The 7,374-nt window shown below is 40.0% G+C and overlaps 1 pseudogene; it reads right to left on the reverse strand.

The window, feature by feature from the left end:
* Positions 1–5,429: 5,429 nt before the first annotated feature.
* LOC114106430 (aspartate aminotransferase, mitochondrial pseudogene) lies at positions 5,430–6,813 on the reverse strand (annotated as a pseudogene).
* Positions 6,814–7,374: the final 561 nt, after the last annotated feature.

The following is a 7,374-nucleotide window of genomic DNA, read 5'->3' on the forward strand; positions in this document are numbered from 1 at the left end:
AAAAACTGTAAGAAGAGAAAACACACCATAACTCATTGTATCAGGCTGTCAATACCCTGATACCAAAGCGAGATGAGTCTTTAAGAAAAAAAAAAATTGTACACCAACATCTGTTAAGAATATAAATGTGAAATTCTTAACAAAATACTATCAAACCAAATCAAACAGAATGTTAAAAAGATTCTATGTAATAACCAAGTGGAATTTATCCCAGAAATGAATGGATGGGTCATCATATAAAAATTAAACAACATAATACACCACATTAGTAGAAGACAAATGGTAATCTCTGTTGATGAAGAAAAAGTTTTGATAAAATGTAACACACTTTTGTGATAAAAATGCTGACCACACCATGAAAAAAATAGTAGAAATAGGTTGAAACTTTCTTGACATAATGAAAAATCAGAAATGGAGAATTTGCAGGTAACAGGTTTGGTGAAAGACCAAATGTGTTTCCCCTAAGATCAAAAACAAGATAAGGATGTTTGTTTTTGTACTTTCTAGTAAACATTTTACTGGAAGTTGTGGTTGGAGAATGATGTAAGAAAAAGAACTGAAAGACATCCAGGAGTATAAGGAGTTAAATTATCTCTATTCACAGATAACATGATCTTAAATGTAGAAAGTCATAAAGCATCAAGAAAAAAACTACTAGAACTCAAAAAACAATTCAGAATCCAGGCACAGTGGTGTCTGTGACTGTAGTCCCAGCTAGTTGGAGATTAAAGTGGGAGGATCCCTTCAGCCCAAGAGTTTGAGATCAGCCTGGGCAACTTAGTGAACACCTATCTCAAAGGACAGAATTCAGAAAAGTATGAGGATAAAAGATCAACACACAGAAGTCAGTTGAATTTCTATACAATGGAATGAGCAATCCAAAAAGGAAATGAAGAAAATAATTTTATTTGCAGTAGCATTAAAAAGAATAAAATACCTAGGAATAAATTTAATAAATTATATACTGAAAACTATAAAACATTGCTGAAAAAAATTAAAGAAGATATAAAGAGAGGGATATCTGTGTTCATGAGTTGGAAGACTTAATATTGCTCAGATAGCAATACTTTCAAAAATGATCTACAGATTTAATGCAAATCCTATCAAAATCCCATTTTTTTTGCACAAAAGGAAAACCAACTAAAGCTCAAAAGAATTTTAAAGAGACCATAAATAGCAAACACAATCTTGAAAAAGTATAACAAAATCAGAGGACTTAACACTTCTCAATACCAAGACTAACTGTAAAACTACAGTGAGCAAGGGAATATGGTACTGGTGCAGATAGATATATAGATCAATTGAATAGAACTGAAGGTCTAAAATAAACCTATACATCAGGGTCAATGATTTTCAACAAGGTGCCAAGATCATTCAATGGGAAAACACTCTTTTTAACAAATGGTGCTAGAACAACTGGATTTTCAGGTGCAAAAGAATGAATTCAGAGCTTTAACTCACACCAGATACAAAAGTTAACTCAAAATTAATCAAACCTAAATGTAACAACCCAAACTATAAAACTCTTAGAAGAAGCATTTGTAACAAGAGGAAAAATAAATTGTACTTAATGAAGATTAAAGCCTTGTTGCATCAAAGGACGTTATCAACAAGTTAAAAGACAATTCACTGAGTGGGAGAAAATATTTGCAAATCATATACCTGAGATGGATCTAGTATTTGGGCTAAATAAATAACTCTTATAAGTCAACAACAAAGGCCACTCAATTAAAAAAACAAAGAACTGGAATGTATATATTTTCAAAGAAGATATACAAAGGGCCAACAAGCACAAGAAAATATATCCTTAATCATTAGGGAAATGCAAATCAAAACCACAATGAGATACCACTTCACACCCACTTGGGTGGCAATACTAACAATAGCAGCAGCAGCAGCCGTGGAAAATAACAAATGTTGATAATGATACAGAGAAATTGGAACCTTTGCACATTGCTGGTGGGAATGTAAAATGATGAGGTCACTGTGCAAAATAGTTTAGCAGTTCCTTGATAAGTTAAACATAGAATTATCATCTGACCCAGCAATTCTACTCCTAGGTATGTATACCCCAAAGAATTGAAAACAGGCAAACCATAACTTGTACATAAATGTTCATAGCAGCATTAATCATGATAGCCCAAACAACTCAAATGTTTTTCAATATGTAGATAAGCAAAAGGTAGTATATAAATACAATAGAATAGGATTTGGCCATAAAAAGGAATGAAGTGCTAGCACACACAACCACTTGGGTAAATCTGGAAAACACTATTCTAAGTAGAAATCAGACACAAAGAGCATCCTATTTTATGATTCCATTTATATGAAATATCCAGAACAGATAAATGCATAGAGAAGGAAAGCAGTTTTGTAGTTGCCTGGGGTTGTGGAGAGAGAAGGATGGGGACAGACTGCTTAATGGGTATGAGGTTTTCATTTAATATGATGAAAAAGCTTAGGAATTATATGGTTGAACAAACATTGTGAATATACTAAGTGCCTCTTGATTAAGTGGTAAGCTTTGTTATTTGTATTTCACTACAGCAAAAAGAAAAAGGAAAAAAGAAGCATTATACCATATGATACATCCATTTTTATATTCCATGGACTGCATTCAACTTCTGGTTCCTTCACTTCTTGGTGGGAACACTGGGCACATCCTGTCTCTATCTCTTTTCTGAGCATTCTCTTTGAGGGATCTAGTGGGGTGGACCAGGCACCTACTTGGGAAGAGAAAGCTCCATCAGCCTTTAGGGACATAATACAATGGAACTTGAGGAACCAGCATTCTGAGGGTGGGATTTGGAATCAGATCTTGGGGCTGGAAGTTCAATCATCTATTCAAGCCTGTAAGTGTTCAGCCTCAGTTTCCTGTACAGTAAGTGTCTAGAGACATCAGGGAAAAAGGAAAACAAAGAGAACTGGTGAAGGACTGGTTCTTTTATATATATATATATATATATATATATATATATATATATATATATATATATATATACACACACACACACACACACATTTTTTAATATTTAGTTTTTAGTTATAGTTGGACACAATACCTTCGTTTTTAAAAATTTATTTATATGTGGGCTGAGGATCGAACTCAGGGCCTCAGACGTGCTAGGCAAATGCTCTACCACTGAGCCACAACCCCAGCCCAGGACTGGTTCTTTGTGTCCCTGTTTTTCTTCATTACCTGCTCCCAAGATTCTGGCCCTGACACCTGATTCAGGTTAGTATCAATTTTACACCTAAAAGCCAAGAAAACCTTCATGAAATTATCAATCCCTTGGAATTGCAGCTTCCTCATTTGTAAAATGGGAATAATAATATATTCACCATAGATTATGGAAAAGAAATAGTGAAGAGTTTATACTGTGCCTCATTCCACATTTGAGGCAGCAACATAAGTATATATGTTATGTATATATATGTTATGTATATATATGTATATAAGGAACACAGTACCGATAAATCTCCTAAATCTTTTCAGTTCTGTTCCATCTCTCTTTCACAGCCCTTCCTTGCATACCTTCCATCATGACCACATTCTTCCCCACCCGAGGTTTCAGGAAAAGGTCTGACAATCCCACCCTATTGGGAGAAGCCTGTGTGTTATGTGTATTACACCAAAAAAAAAAAAATACACATCATACCATATGATGCAGCCTTTCATACTCAATGTTCTGGATTCGATTTGTAAGCACAGGGCCCCAAGACTGGCAAAGAAAAATGGGGTGACCAAGACCTCCCCAGGCTTCTAAAAGAGCAATTTTGCTCCAGTGTGAGGCTGGTTGGGTTTCTAAGTTTTCACTTTACTTCCACCCAGTTTGCACACGTGGCCATAGCAGTATGGTACCAGCTTGAAATTTTGCAAAAAGCATGAAAACACCCCCTACACCAACTCCCCGTCCCCGCCCCAAACCTGCTTCCTGGAAGACCTACATTCACATTTCCAGACTCTGCTGGCAGGGGCCCCAAGCACACATGCCTTCTTGTGGCTGTAATCACAGCGCACATCCCAGCTTCTAGTTCAAGCTTCCAAGTTGCAACATAGTCCTCGGAACTTTGCTTTCTAATACCATCAAGCCAAAACACGTAACTCACAGAGCCGCGCCCTTGCAGTGAGAGGTTTTCCCCTTCTTTCAAATTATTGCATCCGAGTAAATTCCCAGCAGTCAGATTCTTAAGCTAGAAAATATGAATATTTTTATGGTTTGGGATGCTTATTGCCAAATCATTTCCCCATGTGCTTATATATTTTGCCTATCAATAAGTGAATATATTTGTTTCACTACGGCATTACTGGCCTTGATTTTTATCCTTAACTTTTGGAAATTTTTGCAAATATTTTTACTCTTTTGTTTTTATAAATTAAAAACAATTGCTTGTCAAATATTCTTTTTTTTTTTTTTTGATCTAAAGTAATTTTATTGTAACAGAGAAACCAAGCTGTAGTAAGTCTACATGATTAGAGCAGATGATGGTTATCGTTCCAAGAGTGAAGCCTAAGCCTGGCTGGCAGCACACAAACAAACCCCAGACTATCTCCTTTCTGATCCTAACCTGGGTTGCCAGACTCATGATGTGAGGTTAGTGGCTGCACAACCATAAAGAATGAAGGAAGAGGTCCAGCCGGCAGAGGCAGCACCCCAGGAGGAGACAATTACACAGTCACTGATGAGGATGCCGGCATAAAGTGCAGTCACCTACCCTCCACTATTCTTCGCCAAGAAAGAGGGTATGGCATGAACAGAAAATTATGTTCTCCGTTCTTAAATAGACCCTGATACGATGGGTTCATGGTTAATCAAGCAATAGAATGGGATGGAAATCTAGGCTAGTTATAGATCTTTGTGTTAAAGAAAAGAACAGCAATGGTAAGAAGAGACAGACATTTTCCTTATTTTCTTAAATAAGACAGGAAACAACATCTATTATTTTCCTTGCTGCAGTGGCAACAGACTCATTGGTTTTTGTAAAGCACAATTTGTGCAATATGGTCTGTTGATAGGATGCTCCACCATGGGGGGACAAATGTGAAGTGGACTGTTAATGACACAACTCAGCCTATAGCATGAGCTATGTCTCAAGCTGGATCTGCAGAGGAATCCCTTCCACCACACAGTGCTTCATTAAATCTTCTGAAATATTGCAACATCATGACCAGTTTTTGGTGCTGTGACTTTCTTATACATGTAAACTCTTTCAAAAAAGTTGGAGATAAAAGGATGATGGGGGAGTTTGGTTTAAAGCCACAGAGTTCCAGACACCAGCCATGGATGCCTCTGCCCTATCTTACTACATGTTGTTTTCTGAGAAACACATCCAATCACTAAGTGTTATGCACTGTGGTTGAAAGAAATGACCCTCTCCACCATCCACCCTCCCTCATCCTGCATGTGGATGTGGCTGACGACAGAAAGGTTGTCTCTGTTCTCGCACCAGGAAATTACTTGGTGACCTGGTGGATGGCATGGGCAAGGTAGGCCACGTTGTTGGAGGTGACCCCTGCCACAGAGATGCGGCCATCCTTTGTCATGTAGATGGAGAACTCCTTGGTCAGTCGCTCTACCTGTTCAGGCTTTAGGCCTGTGAAACAAAACATGCCGATCTGGTCCGTGATGTGCTGCCAGTTGTGGGAGGAGCCCTCCTTCTTGAGGTTAGAGACCATCAGGGTCCGCGTGCTAATGATGCGGTCGGCCATGCCCTTCACTTCCTGCAGCCACTGCTTTCGCAAATCTGGGGAAGTCAGGATGGTAGAGGCCATCCAAGCCCCGTTGAGAGGAGGGTTGGAATACAAGGGGCGAATCACAATCTTCAGCTGTGACTCCACCCTTTTGGCTTCATCAGGGTCTTTGCAGATTACGGTGAAGGCTCCCACGCGCTCGCCATATAAGCCCATGTTCTTGGCATATGATTGGCAGAGACAAACATTAATGCCCTGTTCGATGAATTGGCGCACAGCCCAGGCATCCTTGTTACCATCACCACTGGCAAAGCCTTGGTAGGCCACGTCAAAGAATGCAAAGAGATTCTTTTTCTTTACCACAGATGCTATTTCCTTCCACTGCTCAGGACGAGGGTCCACTCCTGTGGGATTGTGGGCACAGGCATGCAGAAGAAGAACACTCTGCTCTGGCATTTTCGAAATGTCTTCTATGGCGCCTGTGAAGTCAAAACCACAAGTCTCTGGGTCATAGTACCAATAACCCTGTAGCTTCATGTCAGCATCCCTGAAAATGGGTGTGTGATTTCCCCAGGACGGTTTGGGTAGAAAGATATCTCGGCTGAACTTAAAAAATCTTTCCATAAAATTGACTCCGACCCTTAAGGCGCCAGTTCCAGAAATGGTCTGCACGGTGACAAACTGGCCACTTTTCAACACCTCACTGTTCTCACCCAGGGCTAGTTCTGCAGATGCCTTACAAAATTCAGCCAGGCCACCAATGGGCAGGTATTCCTTGTCCAAATTTTTTGCAGCAATCTGGGCCTCTGCCTTGTGGACGCTAGGGAGCACATAAGGCTTTCCATTATCATCTCGGTAGGCACCAACTCCCAGGTTCATTTTTTTGCTGTTAGTGTCTCTCTTGTAGGCTTCAGTGACTCCCAGGATGGGATCTGGGGGTCCCATTTCTACATGGGCCCACCAAGAGCTGGCTCTGGCAAAGGCTGCGGCGGCAAGGCCCGGGTGGAAGGTGCCAGCGGCCCAGGAGAGGATACGGCCGGAGTGCAGCAGGGCCATGGTGGATGGCAAGAGGGCAGTAGGTAGCGCAAGACAGAGCGGAGGGCAAATGGCCGCAGACACAGAGGCGCGGGCTCCTGAACCTCAAATATTCTTATACTATAAACAGGTCACTGATAAGCAGATATCCTACACAAAAAAAAAAAAACAATTTTTCAGTCTGCCATCATAGTACTCTCCAAAAAAAAAAAAGGGGGGGGGAATCCTATCTTACCCCTACATACACCCTAAGGACATTCTTCCACATCATCATAATACCATTATGACACTAAATGACCAAGAAGTCTTTGGTGTCATCTAAGCCCCATCTATAGTCATGTTACCATTATCTCAAAAATAAAATCTTTTGGTGTATTCTGCTCAGATAGGATCCAAATAAAGACCACATATGATATTTAGGCATTATGCTTTTTAATTCTCTTTTAATCTGAGTGACACACCCCCCCCCCCACACACACACACACACATACACATGCACACACCCTGCCTCTTCCCTTCTTGCCTTGGATTTGCTTCATGAGCCAAGTCAGTAGTTTTATAAATAAATGTTCCTGCTTCCCAATTCATCTGGGCTACCTTGAGGTGCCCTTTAACCAGATTCTCCATCTCCTCTTCCTCCTCAAAAC

The sequence above is a fragment of the Marmota flaviventris genome, chromosome 5 (genome assembly GCF_047511675.1).
Source record: "Marmota flaviventris isolate mMarFla1 chromosome 5, mMarFla1.hap1, whole genome shotgun sequence".
Taxonomy (NCBI): domain Eukaryota; kingdom Metazoa; phylum Chordata; class Mammalia; order Rodentia; family Sciuridae; genus Marmota; species Marmota flaviventris.